Consider the following 27,335-nt stretch of genomic DNA (forward strand, 5'->3'; position numbering starts at 1 on the left):
AAGGGGTCTTCCCGGGCAGCCACCAAACAGTAGAACCCTGAAAAAGCCCCCGTGAGGGCTGGGGAAGAGCAACGGTTCAAGGCAGACAGTGCCGGGCGACTTCCTCCGGGTCCTCTGGCCCGTCCCCTGCATCCTCCCAAAGTGAGCCGTAGTAGGTGGGACTTGATTAGTTCACGAGATTCCTTCAGGACTACGTCACCGTTCAGTTATATAACCCTGAAGATGGCCACACAGTTGAGAAATTGGGGGGAAATTCTGAGACAGCATGGAAGCAGTCCTTTAGCGCTCCGTCTTCCGGTGCCGTGGAAACTTCCCAAGTGAGAAGGGGAAAGAGACAAAAAGCATGGATTTCCCCTGATGTGCTGAGCATCACAGTGAGTCTCGGGGTGCAGGGCCGCCTCACGCACCCTTGCAGACATTTCTGTGTGCCCGGCACCGCTCCAGGTGCCAAAGCGGACACGGAAGGCACTCGGTCCTTGCCTGAAAGAAATCCGCAGTCTAATGGGGGGGGGGGGGAGACCCGACAAAAAGCAGAGACAGACCTGCATAAAGAGCCCACAGGAGGAGCCCCCTGGAGAAGCCAGGGTGGCCCTCCAGAAGGACAGCAGTGGACCCAAATCTGGAAGGATCTGTGGCATGAGCCAGGCAAATGAGCCAAGGAGAGGAGGGCATCTGCGCAGAGAGAACCCCAGTGCATGTGCAGAGGCGAGGGGCCGGGGTCGGCGGTGCGCAGTCTGTGGGTGGCAGGGACATGGGTTGAAGAGGTCCCAAAGGGTGCGTGCCATGCTGTCATAGGTCATGCTAGGACTTTCCCATGGGAGGGAGTTCAGACTTTGCCGTGAAAGCTCTGGGTGCCTTTGAAGGGGTAGGCAGAGTGATCTTCTGTGTTTTGGGAAGATTACACAAGCAGCTGTGGGAGGGGCTGGGCCAAGCAAGTTTGGAGCCCAGATGGCCAGCTGGGGGCTGCCTCAGTGGTCTGGTGAGCAGGTCCTGGGCGAAGCAGGACAGCCAGGGGGCTGAAGGGGAGATCCAGTCCAGAGGTACCTAAAGGTAAAATCAGCCAGCAGTGGTTGTTCTTATGGATGTGGATTATATGTATCCTCTGTGCCATAAATATTTCTTGAGTGGATCCTAGAATCACAGATTATTCGATCTGTAAGAAAGCTCCTTGGGGCGCCTGGGTGGCTCAGTCGGTTAAGCGGCCGACTTCGGCTCAGGTCATGATTTTGCGTTCCGTGAGTTCGAGCCCCGTGTCGGGCTCTGTGCTGACAGCTCAGAGCCTGGAGCCTACTTCGGATTCTGTGTCTCCTTCTCTCCCTGCCCCTCCCCTGCTCATGCTCTATCTCTCTGTGTCTCAAAAATAGATAAAAACACCAAAAACATAAATAAATAAAAATAAAAATTTTACCCACTGTTGATTAGAATTTCTTGGAGACTAATTATGTACACTATCTCTGAACCATTATCCTGAATATTATGTATTACATTTGACTATGTTCAAGAATAGTTAAAGCTAATATTTTAATGTGCACTGGGGTCCCAAACATGCATGAACTCTTTTAATCTTTAACATTAGCATCATCCATTTTTACGGATGGGAAAGAGGAAACAGGCACAGAGAGGTCAAGCAACTTAACTAAAGCCACACAGCTACGGCAGAGCAGAGATCAGACTCTTGACAGCTCCTGTACCCTTACTATCAAGGTGTCCCCACCAGCTGTGATACCTGTGATGCGTCTCTGCCTTGGTCCACAGTCAGCTGGCAACTGTCACAGCCTCTCTGTATCCCCTGGCCTGGTGGAGCCCTCTCTGGGTGCTGCCCTTCGGGGGTGGAATCACATAAGCACGGGGCTGGTGGCGATTGCTTCAGTTGATCAAGTTCTCTTTTTTTGTCTTCTTTCTCAATTCTTGGCTGTTTTCCCGATACAGTTAAGGTTATTGGATAGGAATGAAGTATTGTCATATTCTAAAGCTGGAATTTTTAAAATGAAGTGTGAAGAAGTATTTCAATCAATCATATATATCTGTACAGATGACATATGTCTCTTTCTCTATAGAGGCATAGAAGGGATATATATCTACATAGAGGGGATACTGCAGTGGTCCTGGTGGCATTGTGTTGACATCATTGAAATGACAATATTCTATTTTGAATTTTTATACTTAATCTCATAACCGGCTTCTCATACTGCTGCATAATATTCTTTTTTTTTTTTTAATTTTCTTTAAGTTTCTTTATTTTTGAAAGAGAGAGTGAGACGGGAGGGGCAGAGAGAGAGGGGAGCAGAGGATCCAAAGTGGGCTCTGTGTTGACAGCCGACAGCCCTGGGCGGGGCTCGAACTCAGGAACCCTGAGATCATGACCTGAGCAGCTGGACGCTTAACCAACTGAGCCACCCAGGCGTCCCTGCTGGATGATATCCTTAATTATTATTTTATTTATTTATTTATTTATTTATTTATTTATTTTTAACGTTTATTTACTTTTGAGACAGAGAGAGACAGAGCATGAACGGGGGAGGGTCAGAGAGAGAGAGGGAGACACAGAATCCGAAACAGGCTCCAGGCTCCGAGCTGTCAGCACAGAGCCCGACGCGGGGCTCGAACTCACAGACCGTGAGATCATGACCTGAGCCGAAGTCGGACGCTTAACCGACTGAGCCACCCAGGTGCCCCAATTATTATTTTAATAAATGCAAAATATCCACCAAATTCATGTACTTTAATTCACTAAACCATCGTCTATTATGTCCTGGATTAATTTCCAACTTCCTGCCTATGCAGTGTTAGGGGTGCAAGGCAGAATTCCTCTCACCGAGTCCGTGGAACTTTAAAATTAACATTATTTAGTGGGATGTTGAAGCTGAAAACTATTTAGGTTGGGAAAAGTATGTGAGAAAAGCTGATGATTTGGATTTGTGTTTTATTAAGTTATGTAATCAAATTATAATTAAAAAAAATTTTTTTAACGTTTATTTTTTTTCTTATTTTTTTTTAATTTTTTTTAACGTTTATTTATTTTTGAGACAGAGAGAGAGCATGAACGGGGGAGGGGCAGAGAGAGAGGGAGACACAGAATCCGAAGCAGACTCCAGGCTCTGAGCCATCAGCCCAGAGCCCGACGCGGGGCTCGAACTCACGGACCGTGAGATCGTGACCTGAGCTGAAGTCGGACGCTTAACCGACTGAGCCACCCAGGCGCCCCTTTAACGTTTATTTTTGAGACAGAGAGAGACAGAGCATGAACGGGGGAGGGTCAGAGAGAGGGAGACACAGAATCTGAAACAGGCTCCAGGCTCTGAGCTGTCAGCACAGAGCCCGACACGGGGCTCGAACTCACAGACCGTGAGATCATGACCTGAGCCGAAGTCGGACGCTTAACCGACTGAGCCACCCAGGTACCCCTCAAATTATAATTTTTAAAAAATGCAGCAGTATCTCTGCCACTCAGTGCTCTATTAATTGGGGAAATGTACCATCTAATATCGACCCATGCATTCAATATATACTATTAGAGCACGTTCATGTGCTAGGTACTGCTCTGGGTGCTGGTCGTACATCAGTGAACCAAATAGACAAATAGACAAAACCTCCCCTAACATTCTGATCGTGTTAAGTCCAACAGTGAACAAAATAAAGAAAGGGGTCCAAGATGACCCCAAAGTTTTTGGTTTGAGCAGCTAGAAGGATGTAGCTGCTGTCAGCTGACGTGGAAATATGGAAGGGACAGGTCTGGGGTCCCTCTCCTTGTAAGAGCCTGGCGCTCAGGGGAGAGGTGGGGTTTGGAGCCAAGAGTGTGGGACTTGGCAGAAGAGAGGAGCTCGGAACTTCGACCAGGGCACCGCTTACAACGATGCCGGCTGGCACCTGCCTGTGTCCCGGGCGCTGGTGTTTGAGCGGGTGACCTCGTTCCCTGGGGGAGAGCAGTGGGGGAAGCCCGATGGGCTGTGGTTCGTGGGGAATGGGAGGCGAGCAGCCAGAGTGTAGTCACCGCTTTCAGGAGGGTTCTTTTTACAGAGCAGCGATAGTGGATAGCCAAGGATGGCTCTGGTAGGATATTGGCCATAAAATCTCAGTCCCAGAATGGGCCAGATAAGTGAAGTGTTTGAGATGCAGTGCGCTAATAAAATTCAAGGGCACCCTCAAAGAGGAAATTTTGCTTCCCATCCAGTGCACATAAATTCAGCACCTTTGCTACCAGATTATGGTTCAGACTTTGTCCTCCCCTGCCTAATAAATCTGGGTCGCTCAAGGTCTAGGGAGGTTTGTTTTCTGGGAACTTTATTGTTGCTACAAATGTAGCACTTTTTTTTTTTTTTTTTTACCAGAAGGTCTAGGCCAATAATGTCTTCTAGTTAGGGTGAATGAATCCACCTTCCAGCATTTTTGCAAAGGCTCCATTTTGGTCTAGCAAAGGAAGACCAGGGTCAATCTTGTCTATTACCATCAGCCAGGACTTCAGAGTAATTCTGGTTCACAGCTGCTATGGGATGTGATGGTGAGAACGAGCGATCAAACTAATTTCATGGCTGGAAAGTAGCTCACAGAGAGACTTAAAAAGTGACGGGTAATGGGATGCCTGGATGGATCAGTCAGTTGAGCATCTGACTCTTGACTTGGGCTCAGGTCATGATCCCAGGGTCGTGGGATCGAATCCCATGTCGGGCTGAGCTTGAGCCTGCTTAAAATTCTCTCTCTCTTTCTTTCTCTCTCTCTCCCCCTCTGCCCCTGTCCCCCCCCCAAAAAAAACCCCAAAAGTGATGGGTAATATGATAGACTTTTGGCAAAAAAGCCACTATTTTGAAGACACTTACCCTCTGTCTGCTTTCAGACCTAACCTATAGCAAAGAACACAACTTTTTTTTTTTTTTTTTTTGGCAGCAGCCTTATATAGTTTTTTATTATTTATTTATGGCATTTATTTATTTATTTACTTATTATAATTTATTGTCAAGTTAACTAACATACAGTGTCTACAATGTGCTCTTGGCTTTGGCGGTAGATTCCCGTGATTCATCGCTTACATACAGCACCCAGTGCTCATCCCAACAAGCGCCCTCCTCCATGCCCATCACCCATTTTCCCTTCTCCCCCATCCCCCCATCAACCCTCAGTTTCTCTTCTGTATTTAAGAGCCTCTTATAGTTTACCTCTCTCTCTGACACTATTTTTTCCCCTTCCCTTGCCCCATAGTCTTCTGTTAAGTTTCTCAAGTTCCATATATGAATGAAAATATATATCTTTCTCTGGCTGACTTATTTCACTTAGCATAATACCCTCTAGTTCCATCCATGTTGCTGTAAATGGCCAGCTTTCATTCTTTCTCATTGCCAAGTAGTATTCCATTGCATATACAAACCACATCTTTATCCATTCATCAGTTGGTGGGCTAGTTTTTTTTTTTTTTTAATGTTTATTTATTTTTGAGAGACAATGCAAGTGGGGGAGGCTCAGAGGGAGAGGGGGACAGAAGATCTGAAGTGGGCTCTGTACTGACAGTAGAGAGCCTGATGTGGGGCTCAAACTCACGAACCATGAGATCATGACCTGAGCCAAAGTCAGACACTTAACCAACTGAGCCACCCAGGCGTCCCAGCAAAGAACACAAATTTAAGTGGTAGTAAGTGGTATTTGATCAATCTAGGATTAAAGAGTAAAACATAGTGCTGACCCCAAAAATGTCGTAACTCTGTTGTGGAGGGTTGTGTAAACGCACAAGCGTCTTTCAGCATGGAAGCCGTGCAGCGGGAGCACGGAGGGGGTGTTATAGACACACAAGGAGTCAGATAATCCCATCTAAGGGAGGGGTCTTCCCAGTGGACCTGATGCCCGAGTTGGTTCTAAAGGATCCGTTGAGTTTTCCAGCAGTGGGAAAAGGATGGAACATTCCATCCAGAGGGAACAGAGTGTAGAAAAACCCGGAGGGATGTGGGTGCTGTAGGAGAATGGCCTGTGGCCCAACATGGCTGGACAGCAAGGTGAGGCCAGAGGCAGCATAAAAGGCAACCGTATGGCTTTGGGTCATGATTTCATGACCTTCTAGGCTGAGGGATGGAACTTCAGCCTGTAGGCAGTGGGAAGCTGGTAGAAGTTTCCTGTTGTTTATTATATTTAAATGTCAGGGCACCTGGGTGGCTCAGTCTGTTAAGTGTCTGACTTCCGCCCAGGTCATGATCTCACGGTTCGTGGGTTCGAGCCCCCGCATCGGGCTCTGTGCTGACAGCTCAGAGCCTGGAGCCTGCCTCCGATTCTGTGTCTTCCTCACTCTCTGCCCCTCCTCCGTGCCCTCTCTCTCAAAAATAAATAAACATTTTTTTTTAAATGTTGATTTAAAAACCAGAATAGGTAATATACATGCACAGGAGAAAAAAATGTAAAAGGTGCCCTGAAAATAGGGTTTCCCTTCTACCGTCCCCACCTTTTCCTGGGTTCCCTTCCCTGGAGACACCACTGTCTTCTCGAGCCTCCTTGCCAGCCTCGCTTCAGAAAAGTCAGAGGCGGCAGGAGGGAGGGAAGGAGAGGAGACTGCAGGAAGCAGGACAGCTCAGATAGGAGGGTACTAATCGAGGTCAGAGAAGGTGGGAGAAGACAAGGTGACACGTGGCCGTGACCAGCAAAGGTAGAGGAGGTTTTAGACGGGCTCCAAGGCTTCTGGCTTGTGTAGTTGAGTGGATAATGATGCTCAGTGTTGTGCAAATTAGGTTTTGTTGTGCAAATTATGTGCGAGTCAGACAGGTTCCCTCGGGCTGTCAGAAATTCACGACCAGTGTAGACAGCCCCGTGGACGGGCCGCAGCCGCCGCCAGCCAAGGCAGTCGGGGGGGGGTGGGGGGGGGGAGGGAGGGAGCGGAGAAGCCTGTGGATTGGAGGAGAAGAGTGCTAAGCCTGGAGAACATCAAACACTGAAAGCAGAATCTGTCCCTCAGGGGATCTACAAAAACAGTGAGATCTCAAACCGTGAGAGGTACAGTGCCAGGAGCTGCGGGGAGGACGGATGACCCCAGAGGGCTCCCTCCCTCCACGGTCGCAGGTTGTTGGCTGCTGTGCTGGGCGGCGGGGCGGGGGTGGGGGTGGGGAGGCTAGCTGTGTTAAGGGCTGAGAGCACGGTCCCGCCGCGCCTGGCCCGCCGCCAGGCCTCAGCAATTGCTACTGAGCGCCGGGCGTAGAGGTGAAGGAATGCAGTGGGCAGGGTGTCGCGCAGCGTGCATGACCTCCGGGGGGCGCTGGCGAAGACTTTCTGGGGCAGGTGATTCAGATTTGGGCTTGGGACAAGCCCTACCTGCGCTCCGGTGAAGGAGGGCCAGCAGTGGCCGGGGCAGAACGGGGGGTTCTTGCGTTTCTCAATGCCAGGGGCCCGTGACCGGCAAGGAAGGTAGCTCCCAGCCCAAGGCCACCAGCTAAGGTGGCCTCTGGACTCTTTTTCCGACGGCCAACGTCGGTAGTCTCTTTAGTTTGAGGATCAGATTGCTAGCGCTGAAGGGTCCTGAGAGACCATGAGGCCCACATCTCATTTACATCGGAGGCCTCTGGGGCTCAGCAGGGGGAGTTGCCCAAGGGTCCGGCAGGCCCAAGATCCTCGCCAGGTCATTTCCCTGCCGGTGCAAGGACACACCGGCTGGGCGGGGGAGGACCCTAGGGTGGGCAACAGGCCCAACTGTAGCCCATCTGTGAGTCTAGCCAAGCCCTCGGTGTTTATAATTATGTGATCAACGTACGTGAGTGTGATTTATAAGGTGATAAAAGGCTATATAAATGCAATTTATTGTCATTTTCCTCCAATTCCGCCCCTTTTAGCTTCTCCGGCGCCGCCTGGCCTTCATTCTCTCCGGAAACCCTTTCCGAAAGGCGTGGCCTCGTGGAGGGAGGTGGGGGCTCCGGAAGGCGGGGCCTCGTGGAGGGAGGTGGGGGCTCCGGAAGGCGTGGCCTCGTGGAGGGAGGTGGGGGCTCCGGAAGGCGTGGCCTCGTGGAGGGAGGTGGGGGCTCCGGAAGGCGTGGCCTCGTGGAGGGAGGTGGGGGCTCCGGAAGGCGGGGCCTCGTGGAGGGAGGTGGGGGCTCCGGAAGGCGTGGCCTGTGGAGGGAGGTGGAGGCTCCGGAAGGCGTGGCCTCGTGGAGGGAGGTGGGGGCTCCGGAAGGCGTGGCCTCGTGGAGGGAGGTGGGGGCTCCGGAAGGCGGGGCCTCGTGGAGGGAGGTGGGGGCTCCGGAAGGCGGGGCCTCGTGGAGGGGGGGGGGGGGTGGCTCCAGGACTGGTGGTCTCGGAGTCAGAACCTCTTTTTGAAAAAGTCTGGTTGTCATTTTAACAATGCAGAACAGGTCTCCTGCAGAGCCCACCGTGGCCCGCAGCGTTTGCTGCCTGGGAAGCGGCGGACAGGGGCTGTGTGGGGACAGGAGCGCCCGCTGGCGGTGGGAGGGCTGGGCCCGAGGGCAAAACCCTGGAAATGGCTGAGGCCGGGAGGTCGGGTACCAGGAATTCCCCTACACTGTTCTCTCTACTGCATGTGTTCCAATGTCCGTAATGAAACATAAAATACCCAATCAACCAAACAAACGTGAGCTTCAAAGAAGGATAATTCTTCACCAACGAAGAAGGGGAAAGTCTATCCGTGCTGTGGAATATTACCCAGCAGCAAGAGGGAGTAAACTATTGGGGCGCCTGTCTGGCTCAGTCTGTAGAGCACTTGACTCTTGATCCCAGGGTCATGAGTTCAAGCCTGGCATTGGGTGTAGAGTTTACCTAAAAAAAAAAGTTGTTTTTTTTTAAGGGAGTGAGTTATTGATACAACAAGGATGGATCTCAGAATCATACTGAATGAAAGAAGCCAGAAAATGGGTGCGCGCTCTATGATTCCATGCGTCTTGGCTTCCAAAGAAAGTACACGAATCTGCAGTGACAGGAAGCAGATCGATGGTTGCCTGGAGACAGCAGGGCAGCGGAGGGAAGGAGGGACCACAGAGGGCATGACTGCGATGATGGTCGGTATACACTTGTCGAAGCCTACCAGATTGAATTCTTTCAGCATCTGTGGCTTGTTCTATGTCAATTACCGCATCCTTGATATGTGTATGTATATATACATACAAATCTGTTAAACATGAAGAGTTAGTGGGGAGGAATCTCTAAACAAAAGAAGCAGAATGTGTACATTTTGGTAAATAAAAGCTGCAGTGGATTTTCTAAAAATCCACCATTGATCCCTCACCTTTCTCGAAAACCCTTAGTTGTAAGAGTCTGAGAAGACTGCAAGAGACCGTTTTATTCACTTCCTCCTCCTCTTTTCTGCTTCTCCGTCAGCTCTGGCTTCTTCAAAGCCTCGGTAAGATCTCGAGTGATGACACATCCCCCGCCCGCCCATACGCACTCACGCGCTCCCCTGAGCTCAGCCCAGTTCCCACGGCCGGCCCCAGCCCAGGCGCCACGGTCCCCCACCGCCCCCCCCCCCCCCCCCCCACCGTCCCGGTGTCTGGCCCAGGGGAGGCAGGCCGCCAGCAGGCAGGCGGCGGGAACTCGTGGCTGCACTAGGTCTGGAGCAGCCGGCAGGGGCCGCTGTGTCTTTGCTTTTCATCCAAACTCCCCGGCGGCTTCTGCAAGCTGTGTTTCTGCGAGGGCATCTAACCCAGTCCGCCTGTGAGAGTCAAGTTAAAGGCTTAAACAAACTGGCAAGGAAAGGACCCTGCGTTCAAACCGCAGGCACAGAAGGAAGCCTCAGTAAGCCTTAAGCAGGTGGAACAGGGCTGAGCCATCAGGGAAATTACAAAAGCAAGAGTATGACCTTCCTTCCGAACCCCGCCGTAGGGTGTGCGGTTCACGTGGGGGATGGCGTTCACGTGGTGGATGCGGTTCCGCGTCATCGGTGCCCTGCGTGGCCGGCAGTGCGTCCCCGTCAGGCTGATCCTGCGAAGGTTTGACCCTCGGTTGCCCTCCCGATGGGAGAAACTACATTTGTAACAACCCTATGACACAGTCTGGGGGGTATAGGGGAAAGCCAAAGCAGGTGACAACAGACGCTGGTTCCAGAAGCTGACCAGAGGGAACAAGCATCCAAACAGGATGATACCATAAAAAGTAGCTCCAGGGTGGTTGGGTAAAAAAGTACTACTTTTCTTCTCTGGCGTCTCTCAGCATGCACGCGGGCCCAGTGACTGAAAGCTGTAGGGAGGCAGGTTGGTACCGATATGAACGAGAACTTTCCGACGTGCCCAAGAGAATCCAAAGCAGGCATCAGCAAGATACGGTGCGTGTGTCCTGCGGGGTATTATTCAGCCTTGAAAAGGAAGGAAATTCCGGCACATGCTACAGCAGGGATGCAACTCAACGACATGCCAACTGAAATAAGCGAGACAGAAAAGGACAAATATTGTACGGCTCCTCTTAAATGAGGTGGCCACTCCGATTCATAGACAATAGAAGGGTGGTCACCAGGGATGTGCACAGGGACCGGGAGTTGTTTAACGAGCCCGAGTTTCTGTTTTGTAGGATGGAAAGAGCTCTTGAGATTGGTCGCACAACCCAATGAATGTACGTGATACCGAAATGTACTCTTAAAAATGGTTACGATGGTAAATTTTAGGCTATGTGTATTTTACGCCAATAAAGCATTTTTTTTTTTTTCAACCAAAAAGAGCATTTGGATAGTCTGCGCTGCTCTGAGAGGGGATGGGTGGCTTCGGGAGGCAGCGGAGGTAAGTGTGTGTGTGAGTTGTGTATGTGTGTATCACTTCCTGTCCTCTGTCTTTGCTCCACCCCCCACTCTCTGTCCCTCTTCCTATTGTGAATTCCCTGCTGACGTGGGAGTCGTCTCCTCTTCATCTTTCTACCCCCCAGAGGCAACAACGAGTGTTCAAAGAAACGTGCCATGATATTGGCTCCCCCATAGCACGATCGCCAGCCACCAGCAGCCGCAGCGGTACCCCTTGGGGTACCCCTGAGACGGGGCTGTGCACCTCTGCCATGCGGCCGGCCCCCACTTGCAGACAGCGTCGGGCGGGCAAGAACAATGCGGACAATGCGTTGAAGCTGGCTGGCCGTCCACTGCCCACCCCCACAGGGCCTGGGTTGGCAGGACATACCCAGTGCGTGCTTCCTTCCATTTCCCACCGCGGACGTTTCCCAAGGAACATGTCAGAACGCATTTCTCCAGGAACAACGTGTCATACTGGACCCTCTCCTTACGCCTTGAAGACCACGATGTTCCCTGGGCCAACCTCTTCATGTGCTCCAATTACCTTCCAGGGGGGCTTTGTCAGACGTCACTCTAGATCGCACGTTGGTTCGGATACTTATTGGTCGTCGATAGGGTGGGTGTTACACTAAGGATGAGCCGGATGGATAATGGGTAAGTCCCCATTATGCAGACGGGTAGACTGAGGCCCAGAGAGCCTCACGATCCGCCCGGAGGCATATCATTATTAAATGGCAGAACTGAGAATTGAACCCTTTTCCGTATTAATGCTATTTTTACTCAACTATGCCGACTGCTGTACAGATTTTAAACTCAACATTATAACAACCCAGCAACTTGACATACAACTTAATTTGGGAAATATTTCGTGTTTATTGTGTGCCCAGCTTGGAGAGCTGTAAACTTGGGAGAACTGATACTCTTGCTGGGGAGGACTAAGTAACGTCAACAGGTTAATAACTAGACGACAGTATAGAATACAGCATCGGTCCGATGATAGAAACGATAATAGCTGATACTGAGAACTTACTAAGTGCCAGGCGCTTTGGAATCACCCTAAAATATCTCACAGAAAACTTGGCGTTTCACACGGGAAACCAGGGGTGCCCAGGTGGCTCAGTCAATTAAGCGTCTGACTCTTGGTTTCGGCTCAGGTCACGATCTCACAGTTCGCGAGTTCAAGCCCCACGTGGGGCTCCGTGCTGACAGCATGGAGCCTGCTTGGGATTCTCTATCTCCCCCTCTCTCTCTGCCTCTACCCCACTAGCTCTCTATCTATCTCTCTCAAAAATAAATAAACATTGGGGCGCCTGGGTGGCTCAGTCGGTTAAGCGGCCGACATCAGCTCAGGTCATGATCTCGCGGTCCGTGAGTTCGAGCCCCGCGTCAGGCTCTGTGCTGACAGCTCAGAGCCTGGAGCCTGTTTCGGATTCTGTGTCTCCCTCTCTCTGACCCTCCCCTGTTCATGCTCTGTCTCTCCCTGTCTCAAAAATAAATAAAACGTTAAAAAAGATTAAAAAAATAAATAAATAAACATTAAAAGAAAGAAAGAGAAAGAAAGAAGAAAGAAAGAAGAAAGAAAGAAAGAAAGAAAGAAAGGAAGGAAGAAAGAAAGAAAGAAAGGAAGGAAGGAAGGAAGGAAGAAAAAAAGAAAAGCAAAGGTCAGGAAAACCACCCACAACCTCATAGCTGGTAGGGCAGGGTTTGGTCTATCACTCTTTCAAAATTCATGCCCTTGACTACCACATGCCCACACTATCCAACACTATCCACCCCCACAGTCTCTGTGCTCTTACACATATTGCCAGCTGTTTAATGTGTCTAAGACTCACTTCTCCAGTGACGTCGCCAGCACCTCAAGAACGTGCAGCGCACGTCTCCATGGCAGCTGATAGAGCCCTGGGCACGCTGGGGGCGCTGGGTGAATGGCTGTTGAATGATTGATCCGTGTGATTACATCTCCGACTCAGAGGAGGGAGGGGGGCTTTGAAAGAGAATGTGGAGAGAATATAAACAGCTTCCTATGGAAGCAAAGTCCTCTCTTTTCACAGTGTAGGATCATGGAATGAGGAACACAATTGCTGTACTATTACAACGAAGACACAAAACCTTTAAACCTTCCCAATGTCTGCAGAATAAGTAAGGTCCCTGTACCCGGCCTGAATGCATAGGTTTAATCTCAAGTGGTCCCAGACTGGAAATGCCCCTGAGGTGCCTGGCAAAAGTCATCTTACTCTTAAGCCTCAGAGGATACTCACAAAGAAGTTTCCAGGGACAATGAGCAGCAAACCATAAAAAAAATAACCGACTGTGGGGCACCTGGGTGGCTCAGTCAGTTGAGTGTCCAACTTCTACTCAGGTCATGATCTCACTGTTGGTGAGTTTGAGCCCCACGTCGGGCTCTCTGCTGTTGGCACAGAGCCTGCTTTGGATACTCTGTCCCTCTCTCTCTCTCTCTCTCTCTGCCCCTCCTTGCTTGTGCTCTCTCCCTCTCTCTCTCAAAAATAAATAAAACGTTAAAAAAAAAAAACAACAACTATGCAAGGGACCCAGTGGAAACTAGAAGAAATAATAGTCAGAAGGGGCACCTGGCTGGCTCAGTTGGTGGAGAGGGTAATTCTTGATCTCAGTGTTGTGAGTTTGAGCCCCACATTGGGTGTAGAGATTACTTAAAAATAAAATTAAAAAAATTTTTGCATTTCATTTATTTGAGAGAGAAAGAGAGAGAGCTTGTGTGAGCATGGGAGAGGGGCAGAGGGAAAGAAAGAAAATGTTAAGCAGGCTCCACGCTTAGCACGGGGCCCAGTGTGGGGCTCAATCTCACGACCCTGGATTGATGACTGGAACCAAATCCAGAGTCGAACGGATGCTCAACCAACTGAGCCACTCAGGTGCTCCCAAAATAAAATCTTGAAAAAATAGATCAGTGAAGACCTCAGTTATTTGGATTACCAGGCACAGGTTATAATCAATTTATGTTTATTCTGTTTAAAGAAAATACCTGCAAAGGACAAGGGCCTAGAGAAAGTGACCTAGTATATTTGAAAAAGAACCAAACAGAACTTGTAGAAATGGAAGCTAGAATAAACAAAGTTAAAGGTCCCGAAGTACAGGTTAGCAGGAGATTAGACAGACACAAAGAGAAGATTGGCGAGCTGGAAGACAGAACTGGAGAAATGACCCTGAGCGTAGCAGCCAGATGAGGGTCGGATCAAGAATGCTCGAGAAAAAAAACCACAGCAGACATTATGCTGTGGAACAATAGAAACTTTCCCTTTCAATAAGGGAGCAAGACAAAGATGGCTGTTATCATCACCTCTTTCCATGTGGTGCCAGAAGTACAGAAAGGTTAGGGGGAAATCAAATGGCCATTATTCCCAGAGAATGTGAATGGGAACAAAAACAATACAAAGAGAATCTATAAGTAGATTATTAAAATTAACAAGTGAATTGGTAAGTTCACTGACCACCCCCCTCACCAATATATAAATTTCTGTTATATTTTTGCAACAACAAGAGATATAAAATAAAATTTTATTTTAAAAAGATGACATAGGGGCTCCTGGGTGGCTCAGTTGGTTAAGCATTCGACTTCGGCTCAGGTCAGGATCTCACAGTTTGGTTCATGAGTTCGAGTCCCATGTCGGGCTCTGTGCTGACAGCTCAGAGCTGGGACCCTGCTTCAGATTTTGTCTCTCTCTCTCTCAAAAATAAATAAACATTAAAAAAAAAAAGATGATGTTGATGGAGCGACTGGATGGTTCAGTTGGGTAAGCATCAGAATCTTGGTTTCAGCTCAGGTCATGATCTCACAGTCGTGAGATCAAGCCCTACATCAGGCTCTGTGCTGATCATAGAGCCTGCTTAAGATTCTCTCCCTCTGCCCCTCCCCTCTTGCGTGCAGTCGTGTTCTTTCCCTCAAAAAACAATTAATTTAAAAAAATAAAACCAAAAAGATGTTGTTGATAATAGCATTGCAAACACCAACCATCTAGGAACTGGTCTAAAAAGAGACATCCATGGTCCCCACAGGGAAAATGAAAAAATCCCTTCAAAGACTAAACGAGGGGTGCTGGGTGGCTCAGTCAGTCAAGCTCTTGGTTTTGCCTCAGATCAGGATCTCACAGTTTGTGGGATCGACCCCCAAGTGTGGAGCCTGCTTGGGATTCTCTCTCCCCCTCTCTCTCTGTCCCTCCACCATTCTCTCTTGCTCTCTGTCAAAAAGAAAAAAATAATAAATCCACTTTAAAAAATAGTTGCTTAAAAAAAAAAAAAGACTCAATTAAAGAAGCCCTGAATGAATGGAGAAGATATCAGTTCCCTCCAAATGATCCATAGTTTAATATAAACCCAACAAAATCCCCAAGGTTTTTTTTTCCCATAAAGTATGACAAGTTGATCTCCATACATATATAGGGAAATTCAAAGAACCAAGAGTGGTCAAGACTCTTTTTTAAAAAAGGGGGGGCGGGGGAAGACTTGCATGAGCAGGTGTTCCGGCTCGTTCTAAAGCTGTGTGCGACCTATGGGGCGAGGCACTGACTCCCGGAAAAGCCCACACACAGCTGTGCACCGTGTCCGTGCACCCTTGTCTTGGGACAGAGACAGCTTGGCCGGGCAGAGAGGACGGCGGACGGTGACCCCTGGAGATGAGAGATGGGGGGGTAGCGGGGGTACCTGGCTGGGAGGCAGGGAGTTGCTTTGTGTGAGCTTTGCAAAGTCGCCCCCTCCCCCAGCCTCAGCCCTCCCACCTGTGAAATAAGCGGACGGAACTAGAAAGCGGGAGGGCAACTTTTCGGCGCTGGGTTGCCTAGTCCCGGGTTGAACGTGGTGGTGGCCGTCATCGGCCGGCAGAAGGCCAGAACGTTAGGCGGGGCGCACCGTTGCCAACATTTTGATGCTCCTTCCTTTTGTCCTTTTCCAGGTGTCCTCAAAGCAGAGCGCTGACGACCACCCAGGGAGCAGCAGTGTCTACGGGTAAGCGCTAGGTTGGGGCCAGCACGTTGCCTCTGCCATTTACTTTGAGGGAGGGAGAGAGAGAGTCCCAAGCAGGCTCCACACCGTCATCACAGAGCCCCATGCGGGTCTCGATCCCGTGAACTGAGAGATCATGGCCTGACACTTAAGAGTCAGACACTTAAACGACTGAGCCCCCCCCCGCCCTGCCGATGTCCCCGAAGCCACAGGTTCTTGTGTCGGCCAGCTGCCCGCAGAGCCCTTGTGGCTCACAGGTCGCCGTCCAGATGCGGCCCTGTCCTTACAGGGAGGGCCCCAGCCACAGGAGCTCAGAAGCCCTACGCCTCCCAGCTGCGTTGTTGATCTTCCTCCTGAGAAAGGCCAGCCTGACCCAGGTCATCCAGGGCATTCCCCACCTCGCTCGTTCGCTCCGAAACTGTGTGCAGGGGCGCATTTGTGGAAGAGACGCGGGCCTCAGCCTTCAGGAGTTTATAGCCTGAAGGGGTGACAGATGGGTCTCCTGTGATGGCATTACAATTTTCTCGGGAAAGTGCTTTTAAAACCCCTGTAGGGTTAGCTGAGGACCCCAGGCCTTCTCTGTTCCAGGCCATCCCGCCTGGCTCTGGGCCGAGTGACCAGCAGCCCAGCGGGAGGCAATGACTTTGGGCCCCTGTTCTGTTCCCCCCTGGACCCTGCCCTCCTGGCTTCCTCACCTCCAGTCTGATGACCGTGATCCGCCCTGTCACTGGCATGTGGGTGACTGTGGTATCCAGGACCATGGGTGGGGACAGGTGTCAAACTTTGGGCTTAACAGCTGTTTTTCTTACTGATTCCAAATGGTTTCAGGGCAAGAACCCTGCTGGTTTCCCTTACTTAACACACATTAAAAAAAAAAATTTTTTTTTAACGTTTATTTTTGAGAGACAGAGACTGAGCAGGGGAGGAGGAGAGAGAGAGGGAGACACGGGATCCGAAGCAGGCTCCAGGCTCCGAGCTGTCAGCACGGAGCCCGATGTGGGGCTCAGACTCACAGACCGCGAGATCATGACCTGAGCTGAAGTCAGCTGCTTAATGGACTGAGCCACCCAGGGGCCCCTTATCTGACACACGTTTGCAAGGGTCCTTCCTGGAGGAGCTTGGTCTCTTCAGAAGTGCAGGCAGCGGGGGGCGCCTGGGTGGCTCAGTCGGTTAAGCGTCCGACTTCAACTCAGGTCACGATCTCGCGGTCTGTGAGTTCGAGCCCCGCGTCGGGCTCTGTGCTGACCGCTCAGAGCCTGGAGCCTGTTTCAGATTCTGTCTCCCTCTCTCTCTGCCCCTCCCCCTTTCATGCTCTGTCTCTCTCTGTCTCAAAAATAAATAAATGTTAAAAAAAAAAAATTCTTTAAAAAAAAAAAAGTGCAGGCAGCGCGCTTAGGGGAGGTCAGAGAGGGGACAGGAGCAGCCTGAGGGCTCACGGAGGAGTTGGGGATGATGACAATGGTTTGAAGGCACGTGGGAGTTCACCAAGGGGAGGGGGTGGTCAGAGCAGCCTCTCTAGCGGAGGACACCGTGTGCAGGCAGGTGGCATCTGGGCACAGGGCGGTGAGGGCACGGAGGGCGGGAAGGTCTGGGTTGTAGAGAGGGCACTAAGTGCCTGTTGGAACCCCGACTTGGCGTAGAGGGTGAAGCGGTGAGAGCACATACCCCCACCCCCACCCCTGCACCAGCAGTCAAGGCCCAGAGCCTTATCAGCATCACGGAGAGCCCTGGGCCTCCTTCAAACCCTTCTCACGGCTCTGCCTGCCTGGAGGAAGTGGGCTTCGTGCTTGGCAGCCGGGTGTGGTCTCGTGAGCTGGGGCGGGACACCATGTCCCACTGTAACGCCTGCCCTGGGGGGCGCCCGAGCATGTGGCTCTTTCCTGGGGACCTGGGGACTTGGGGACAGGCCTGCCTATGGGTCCCCAGGAACGAACCGCCCACAGCTCAGTCCTGGATGAATATTTCCACTGATTTTAAAGAGAATTAGCGTGACTTTCTCCAGTTTCCCTTCAATTTAGAAGGGTTAAATTCTGCCACGAATGAATTCGTTATTTCTTCTTTTCGAGAGAAGAGGCCACACCCCAGGACGCCCCTCAGGCGTCCCCACCTTCCCCAGGAGTCTACTTACTCGCTGGCCCTGTCAGGCTCTTTCGGCCTGCCCCGGTGCCTCAGGAAGGAGGACAGGGTCACAGAGGCAAGCTCTGTGGGGGCGCTGACCCTCCCCAAGGTCAGGACAGGCGGCAGCCTGCCTCTGGTCCCCAAACTTGGGCTCCGCGGCCTTTGAGGAGAACCCCCTCGGGGAGTGAGCAGCAGGTCTCCTGCCCCACACCTGCTGTGGCTCCCGTTGCCTCTGGGCCCTCCGTGGCCCTTCTCCCCACTCCCTCCCTCCCCCCATGCAGCTCTCTGGGGCAGGCGGTGGCCACACTTCCTTCCCTGCCTCCTCCCCCACCCCCAGCTTTGCTGTCAGAACCTGTCAGAGCGGCATTTCTGGGAGAAATATCCTAACATCTGCAGTTTGCTTTGAAATACCTGCAGAAATCAGATGAAGTGGATGGTGTGATAAATACAGCAAAAAAAAAAATGTATTTACTTAATCGTTGAATCTACAATTTCAACCTTTCTCTATGCTTGGCAGTCTTTGTAATAAAATGTTGATGAGCAAAATCCTTCAAAGCCCGGTTAAAATATATCCCCCCCCCCCCCCCCAAACTCTCTCCCTCCCCTCTGTCCTCATCAAGCTGGTGTCTCTCCCTCCTTTATTGCCACCCAGCCTCCACACTTGTGACCTGTAACGTAGCAGCTACACAGGACAGGCGGGCTTATACCCTCGCCCAGCCTCAGGAAGGCAGGATGGGTCTCTGACTCATCCCTGGTCCCTCACAGCACTGGGCACATAGTAGGCGTCTCACAGATGCTTCTTGGAAAGGCCTGTTTGATGTAAACCTGGGCCACGGGGGCCTTGACCAAACGTGAAAACCTTTGACCCCCGAGACCTGATCATCCTTGATGACATCTGCGTCCTTCTGAGGGACGAGGGCGGAGACATGTAGAAGCATCAGGGCCGGGCCGGTCAGGCTGGCTTTGTGGACACGGCCGGCCTCCCCTGAGATCTCTGGGGATCGGGCCACAGAAGCTGAGGCCCCAGGAGGGGAAGCCTGGCGATCGAGGTGGCTCCGGTCTGCACCTGCCACTGAAGGTCCCCCAGGCCGGCCACCTGTGTTCATAGGTGGGGAAACGGACCTGGAAGGGGGGAGCCGGCCCAGCCCTCCGACCGGCAGGGCAGTGCGGGTTCCCTCTCCAGCACAGCAGCGAGCCTCCGGCAGGCAGGTGGGAGGTCCCCGCGACACGACCGGGGAGCGGCCGGAAAGAAAGGGAAGTTTGGGGTACAACGAACACCACCCAAAAGTCCCTACAAAGTCCAGAACGTCAGGGGGTGAACCATCAGGTGTAGGCTGGAGGGAAGCACTTTCTGAAGGCTGGGTAGCAGGAACAGGGGTCTGACTGTGGTCGCTTCTCCCGCGTCCAGTCCTGTCCGAATGCCGCACCTCCTGTGTGACCCCCGAGGGCGCGGGCCCAGCGCGTCAGTCAGGCAAACGGATGTCTGCAGTCACATTTGCGAGGGGCTGTGCAGCGTGTAAGATTCAGAGTCACACGCTGTCTGCACACGATATTATTTATGCCCTAGAATGAATTTATGGACACAGCTCCGTTTTATTTCGTTGTATTGTATTTTTTATTTATTTTTTGAGAGAGAGAGAGAGAGAGAGAGAGAGACAGAGAGCCAGCTGGGGAGGGGCAGAGAGAGAGGGAGACACAGAATCCGAAGCAGGCTCCAGGCTCCGAGCTGTCGGCACAGAGCCCCACGCGGGGCTCGAACTCACGGACTGTGACATCATGACCCGAGCTGAAGTCTGACGCTGAACCGACAGAGCCACCCAGGCGCCCCTGAGCACAGCTCCGTTTTAGAGGGAAAACATTTGATGCTCAGAGCTGCAAATGCCTCGGCCAGGCTCGCAGAGCTAGTAAGTGACAGAGCTGGGATCTGAACCCTGGCCCTTCTACCCTGAGGGCCCTGACCCTTAAACTTCCCAGCCGCTGGCTTCCTCACCTGGGTAAGTAGGGGGGAGTGAGGTCTTAGCGGATAATGTCATGGGCAACGAAGCCAGAGCAGTAGGCAGAGGCCTGCTCGTGTAAAAGATTAAGAAGGTATCCCACAAAGGTTTTCAGTTTGGGTCTGAGGACGGATCAGGAGTCCACGAAGGGGCCGTTGTAGAGATGACGAGTTTGAAGGTGACATCTTACCTCCTGACACCCTGTCCGTGTCTCCGGCCCGCAGAGCCCCAGACGGCAGCCACGGGAGGCCAGACGGGCAGTCGGACATCCCCGCCGTCTCGTATGACTACTCAGAGGAGGCGCTGATGGCCAGCATCGAGCAGGAATACTGTCGCTGAGGCCTGGCAGGCCCCCCGCCCCCGCCCGCCTCCGCCGCTCCTCTGCCACCGGTCCCACCTGACCCGACTGGGGTGGCGCCTCACCTCCCCCTGTCCAGGCTCTGGCTGGAGCTGAGCCCCCTCCAACATGCAGTTACTCCCGGCTCTTTCAAAAGACCCGGCTTCCAGCAAGCTGGCTCCAGGGGTCCGTCGTGCCCACCATGGCCTGAAGAGAGACCCCGGGGCTGCCCCACAGGTGCGTGGGCGGGGGATCTCCCCGACGCTCCTCTCAGTCCCCGGGGAGGGCTTGTCTACAAGGTCCTTCCCCTCTCCGATGGCCCTCTCTCTGTCTGGGCTGGGGACAGCTCACCGGCTCACCGGCTCCGGCTGCCCTCTGTGGGTCCCGGGGCAGGGCCTAGAGTCTGCATTTCTAACCAGCTCCCAGGTGAGACCCAGGCCCCCGGGGCCCCAGCCTCCCTTGGGGTAGGAGGGATTGAGTCTAAGCTGCAGACCTTCCTTCCTGGTGCTGGGCCTGGGTGACAGAGGGGAGCACAGGGCCGGGAGCTGGAGCCCCCGGTTCTGATCCTCCCTCTTGCACTCCCTTGCAGCCACTTTCCCCTTGTGGGCCTCAGTTTCCCTCTCCAGAAAGCGGGTCCTGGAGGTTCTTCCGGGCATTCTGGCCCTGACAGTCTGGAATTAGACAATTCCAGGCTTCCGTGATCCCTGCTGTTCCACCACCCGCTGGGGCACAGGGCTGCCCCCCGCCTGCTGAGGGTGGGCGCCCCTGTGCACCCGTCGGAGGTCTTGAGGGACACCCGCTCTCGGCAGACCACGGCCCGACGGGACTGTTTTACTCTCTTCCCACCGGGTAGAAGGTAGAAGGGCGTCAGAACAAAGGGGCACGTGGGGGCGACGTCAGCTTTGGCCGAAACCAGGATGGGTCTCAGCTTGCTGCATTTACCACCTCCCTGGCGTCGCCTGCAAGGTGCAAGAGCATCTCGGGAGCTGACGAAGGGCCCGTTGGCACCGTCCCCAGACCCACGGGCCTGCTGCCGTCATCGGCAGGCGGATGTTGCCATGAACTTTTATTACTCGACAAGAGAGCCTTTGATGGGCTGTTCCATGGCTGGGAGGTTCTTCCCGCTGAGCCAGAGGACGGCCCCACGGAGCCTTCCCACAGCCGCCCCTGAGGGATGGACCAGGACCTTGACAGTGACAGCTCTGCCCCATCCAAGCCCCAATCCTCTCTTTTGATCAGAGATGACAGCCATTACTGTTTTAATAATATGAAACACTCCTTTTAAGAGAAGTTAAAATGTTATTCAAGGACAAGGCCTTGAATTCAATGATGTAAAGTGTTTACAAGTTTACGTCGTTATTTTGTTAAAGCAGAAAACGTTCAGCCGGTTTCCGAGAGAAAGATGATACCCCTGCCTCGTCCAGGGGAAACCTCACACAACCCTTAAGGACACGAAAGTGTTAAGAAAATAAAATTCCTCGTGTCGTTACTGCAGTCTGTGTGGAAGTCAAGGTGAATGCCTGTAACCAAAGCGAAGCAGTTGTTCCCAGGTCTTTTATTTTTTTTTTAATTTCTTGGATTCAGAAAAGTGTCTTCTTTTTTTTTAAGTTTTTAATGTTGACTTTAAAAAAAATTTTTTTTTAATGCTTGTTTATTTTTGAGACAGATAGAGACAGAGCATGAACGGGGAGGGTCAGAGAGAGAGGGAGACACAGAATCCGAAACGGGCTCCAGGCTCCGCGCTGTCAGCACAGAGCCCGACGCGGGGCTCGAACTCACGGACCGGGAGATCATCCTGAGTTGTCCTGAGCCGAAGTCGGACGCTGAACCGACCAACTGAGCCACCCAGGTGCCCCTTGTGGTCCAGAGTCTCAAGCCATTTCACACCGGGCTGCCTTTCGTGGGCTGTGCCCCCCTGGAGGCCCTGCTCAACGCTGCCCAGGGCTGCGTCTTCCGAGCCCCTGCCACTTGGAGACTGGCCCTCCGCTGGATGCCAGGTTCGTGCGTGAGCCAGCTCTGGTCTCTGTTCGGCACGACGTGCTGTCTCCAGGGGCCGGCACACCCAGAAACATGTATTCACCCTGGAGAAGGTAAAGGCCGTGGGAGAGGTGTAGCCGACACCACACTGAAGGTCTAATCCACGTGGGTGGAGGTTTTTCTGGCGATAATTAGGCAGAAGAAAGGCCTTCTTGGGTGTCACCGGGAGGATAAAACACGTCTGAGGCTCAGGAAGGAGGCAACACGAAATCAGACCTTTGGTGTGGTGACATCTGGACCCCCTGGGGACAAATCCCACCTTGACAGGTGGCCAGGGCTCTATGTTCTGGCGTGCTGAAATCTTCAGTTTCCAGGGCTGGAAAGGAAAAGCTGCTTTTTCTGTGGGGTGTGGACACGGGGAAGGAAAGGCGACACTCGGTGTAAGTCCTGACGGACGCCCCGTGTAGCGGGTGTCTGGGGGGTGTGGCTACACAGGAGACTGAAGGAGTGCGTGGTTTCGTGTAGTGCTAAGGGCACGGGGCTGCCCTTCCCAGACCCCGACTTCCACCAGTGTCAGGGGCCTGTGGCCAGCTGTCAGCAGTGACACCACTTGGCAGCGAGAACCACCCGTGGCAGCGTCGCTTTGGCTTTCTTGGCTCGATCCCTGGGGAGCTGCAGCTGGGACGATCCCAACGTGGGCTGGCTGAGCCCCAAGAGGCTTTGGACAGTTTGTAGGGAAAGCGGAGAAAGTACAGAGGGAAGGGCTGGGTTCCTACTAATCTGGCAGGAGAGAATCTGAGTGGAAAATAAAAATAATACGACCTTGGTGGCACCTTACGCGAGTGAAGCACAGGTCACAGAACCATGGCGTGTGTGTGTGTGTGTGTGTGTGTGTGTGTGTGTGTGTAATTTGTATAAGTACCTGAAGAGGGTTTGCTCCCGCCAGGGTCTGTGCTAGGTGGGCCCCGGAGGTATAAAATGCACACGTGATAGGAGCGAGCCGAGTGCCGGGCGAGCAGGTGCAGGGAGCCGTTGGGGTCTGGACCCTGCAGGCCCGCTGCTCACGCGTCCTCGGAAAACGTGGGGTTGGAAGTAGCCAGGCTCCGCCTGGAGGCCGATCGGCTTCTCTCCGCAGCGAGAGCTGGGAGAGCGCCTCGTGGAGGGAGGAGGCCCGGACTCTGGTCTTGGCCTCACTTTCCAGTGATCCCGGCATCTTAGCGTCATTTTTCCAGCGGGCAGAGGTCTGTCCAGCCTGCCGCCCACGGTTACCGGGAGGCTTAAATGACAGACGTCTGGCTGCGTGCTCTGTCACTGCAAAGCCCATATAGGTAAGAAGTGGGGGCCTGGTCGTGAGGAAGGGGGACCCTGTCGGGCCCCTCGGTGTAGGTGGAGGGGCTGGTCTGTGCTCCGCAGGAGGCCAGTCGGGTCTGGGGTCTGGGGTCTGGTCTACCAAGAGGGCACAGCTCTTCCTCGGGGATGCCCCTGAGGCTGCCAGGGAGGACCCATGGCCTCAAGCCCCCCCTCCGTCTACCAGCAGGAATTCTGCATCTTTCTGGTATTCCCTGTGTTATGTTTGAGAGGTCCCCCGGCCGCGTACTCACAGGCCTGGGGACCCCATGCTCCGTCGTGCCCCCTTGAGGCCAACCACAAGGCTCTGGGCCTTGTGAGAAAACACGGTTGCCTCAAGGGTCCCAGCCGCTGCCAAGGCCAACGTCTTAGGGTCTTTTTTGGGGGCGGGATCACGCCACCCCCTCTGCGGTGCTTCGGTATCCCACAGCGACACTGCCTGGGCACTTTGACACAAAGTCCCCGGATTTGCACGCACAGCCATCTCCCTGGATTTGAACATGGAGCCCGGTGGGCACAGGGCTGGCCCGGCCAGTGTCCTGTCCCCCTGCGTGTACCCCTTGTGCCTCCTCCGACCAGCCTCGTTCTCAGAAGACGTCTAACCGTGTCAAGTCACTCTTCGAGAAGCCGATAGGAGCGATGGCCCCTCGGCCCAGAAAACGGACCCCTGCCCGTGTGTGACACGGCTCCCTTTGGCTTCAGGGTGTTGACGCCCCCGAGGTTTGTGCACGCGCGGATTGCTCGGGGGCACCTCGGCGGGTCTCCAGGATTCTCCGTACGGTCCTCTCTTCTCCGGCGCTCTGTCCTGTGATGTCTCACCGCCTTAGTGTCCCTGGACCGTCAGTGCCGTCTCAACCAGGGACTCCTCTGGGTCCTGCCTGGTGTCCCCTCCCTCCACGGCAGCCTGGACATTTCCTCAAGGCAGCAAACGGGGGCGATTGTAGGGTTCACCCCACTGATTTCCTGTCTCTCAGGGTGACCGTCTTTCATGGCCTAAGGTCCAGTTCCTTGGAAAAGCTGGCATCGTGCCCTCGCTCTTTCAGATGTGAGGGGGTATTCGGTTCTTGTTACTCCCTCTTGGGCAGGAATGGAATTCGTGTTTCTATTATTTTAATGTTCACGCTGTCACAAGTTGGCCCGTGGCCGTCCCTTTGAAAGGCTTCTTTGCTGTTTAGCACAGTCCCTGCCATTGTCAAAGGCAGCCGGCGATACGAGAATACGATGTAAGCCTGTTCTGGTATTTCTGGGCCCCAAACAGCTACCCTTCAAGGGGCCCCGGCTCCCTGGGGTAGGAAACAACTCAGCTTTTCTTCTACATGCGAAATAAAAGTGCCGGACGCTGAGACGGGCGTGTGATCTCTTGTCTTTACTTGGTCCTCATTTCACAAATGAGGAAATTAAAGTTCAGAAAGGTAGACTGTCTTCCAGCAACACAGGGCTGCAGGGGGTCGGCCTGCCTCAGCCAGGCTAGCGAAGTGGCCGGTCGGGAATCCAAGGCCTACGAGACCTCTTGGCGGAAAAGAGGGCCGCTCTCTTGCCCGCTGCCTCTGCACGCGCGCCCTCGGACTGGACACTGGGAGAGACAGGACTGCCCACCTCCTCGCCTTTCCTGTGGAGACCTCACAGCCTTTGCCTCTCAAAGACCATCTTTCTCCCATCCAAGTACTCACCAGGCCCGACCCTGCTTAGCTTCCGAGATCAGACGAGATCGGGCGCGTTCAGGGTGGTATGGCCGTAGACCATCTTTCTTTTTTTAATCTTTTTAAATGTTTATTTATTTTTGAGAGGGAGGGAGAGTACAAGTGGGGGAGGGGCAGAGAGAGAGAGGGAGGCACAGAATCCGAAGCGGGCTCCAGGCTCCGAGCTGTCGGCACAGAGCCCGACGTGGGGGCTCGAACTCACGAGCCCCAAGATCATGAGCTGAGCCGACGTCGGACGCTTAACTGGACAGCCGTCCAGGTGCCCCAAAGCCCACCTATTTCTCGACATGCTCCCTTCTCTCTGCTGGTCAGTGTCTCCTAACTGAACTCCTGCCCCAGCCTCACCCCTCCGGTCCCTTCCGCCAGAGCGGTCTGACCCGAGCATAAATTCCGCCCCCCCCACCCCTCACATTTAACAAACACTGAGAGAGTCACCTGAGCCCTGCAGGATGCTAGGCTTTAGGGACACAGACAAGCCACAGGGAGGGGTTGTCACCCCTGTCCCCAGGGAACCCAACGTCTATGGACGGGGGACAAACAGGCGGACACAGGGGTGTGGTTACAATGACAGGTCCCTGAAAGAAGGCCGGGCAGTTAATTCAGCCAGGAGAGGCGGTGGAGAGTGGGCACGAAAGGGAAGTTCAGGAAAGGGGGAGAAGGGCAAAGACCCGCAGCCTCCCCACATCCCTCCCCAGGATCCAGGTGAGTCCTGGAGCGGGTGTGGCCGCTTCCCTACTCCTGCCCCGGGGAGCCCTCAGCGACGCTTGCCTGGCCCTTAGGGAAGACACCAGACCACCTCCCCGGCAACACCCTCTCCGCTCCGCCGGGGGCCCTCACACCCCACCCTCTGGCACCTGCAGCCTGGGGCGTATGTCGGCATCCTTGTTCTGCGCACGCTGCCGTCCTCTTCGGGGCCTGGAAAACCTTCTCCTCACCTTCAGTTCAGATGTCCCCCCAGGAGGCTTTTCCAGTGGCGCCATCGGCCACTCACCGCACCGCGCTCCCCGACCGTCTGTCTTCTATCCTGTTTGCTGCTCAAAACGTTCCTCGTGTGCTTCCGCGTCTTACCTAGAGGACTGTGAGCTCTCTGGGGGCAGAAACCAGAATGACTCACCTCTGGGTTTCTGCCCCAACGCAACGGACTCCATTAAATGGTGCTGGGTGGTGGCTAAATGGATGGATGAGTGAGGGGTGGGTGGTAGATGGAGGGGTGGGTGGGTGGATGGACAGGGGGGTAGGTGGATGTGATCTGATCCCCGTCAAGGGGAGCTTACATTTCAGCAGGTAGATTAGACTCGCAACAAAATTCAATAACATATGACAGGTTTTAGCCTTGAGGACAGAACCTCTAGCCTTTTTTCTTTAATGTTTATTTTTGAGAGAGAGAGAGAGAGAGAGACAGGGCACGAGTGGGGGAGGGGCAGAGAGAGAGGGAGACACAGAATCGGAAGCGGGCTCCAGGCTCCGAGCTGTCGGCCCAGAGCCTGACACGGGCCACAAACCCACAAACCACGAGATCATGACCTGAGCCGAAGTTGGACGCTTCACCGACTGAGCCACCCAGGCTCCTGGACAGAAACTCTAGTCTTACGAGAGTCCAGAAAAGGGGGGAGAAGACTCCCCAGAGGCTGCCATCAGAACTGGGCACTGAGAGCTGAGGAGGAAGTGTGAATACTGTCACTACTTTGTAGCACTGCCATCTCCACTGGACCTGTGCAGCCCTGTCCAGCACTTGGCTCGTGGGATCTTATCAGCTCTGCTTGTTGGCCACTTTGTCCCCTGAGCTCAGCGAGACGTGCTGGGGAGCGGCAGGCTGCCTGCAGGGCCAGCTCGGGACAGTCGTGGAACCCACTAAACTTCTGAGTGGTGAGGGGCCTTTGGGAACGAACCTCCCTCACTCAGAGGGGACGGTGTCTCACCCTCTAGGGTGGGGAGTCCTGGTGCCTGGGCTTTCTCTCGAGAGGGGGTCACAGATATTAGGAAGATGTCTCAAGTTCCTCATCGTAGAAGTCCCTGAACGAAGGCAGGTTGAAGTATGAGGGAGAGCGGATGTTAGAGCCAGAAAGCAGTTAGCGGTTGGTGGCCACAGAGAGGACAACAGGTACAAAGGCAGAGGCTGGCCCCTGGCAACAAACACGTTCGGAGTCGGAGAGACTTTCCTAGGCGGATTGCTGAATTGCTGGATGCAAGGCCCATTGTAAATCTTTGATCCC

At 53.3% G+C, this 27,335-nt stretch overlaps 1 long non-coding RNA gene across 1 annotated transcript; it reads left to right on the plus strand.

Annotated features, from left to right (window-relative positions):
- Positions 1 to 16: 16 nt before the first annotated feature.
- Positions 17 to 21,701, plus strand: LOC122216630. The gene is made up of 3 exons (XR_006201005.1): positions 17 to 374; positions 15,600 to 15,652; positions 19,986 to 21,701. It is a non-coding gene; the product is annotated as an uncharacterized LOC122216630 (long non-coding RNA).
- The last annotated feature ends 5,634 nt before the right edge of the window (positions 21,702 to 27,335 follow it).

Source organism: Panthera leo, chromosome A3, assembly GCF_018350215.1.
Source record: "Panthera leo isolate Ple1 chromosome A3, P.leo_Ple1_pat1.1, whole genome shotgun sequence".
NCBI classification, from domain to species: domain Eukaryota; kingdom Metazoa; phylum Chordata; class Mammalia; order Carnivora; family Felidae; genus Panthera; species Panthera leo.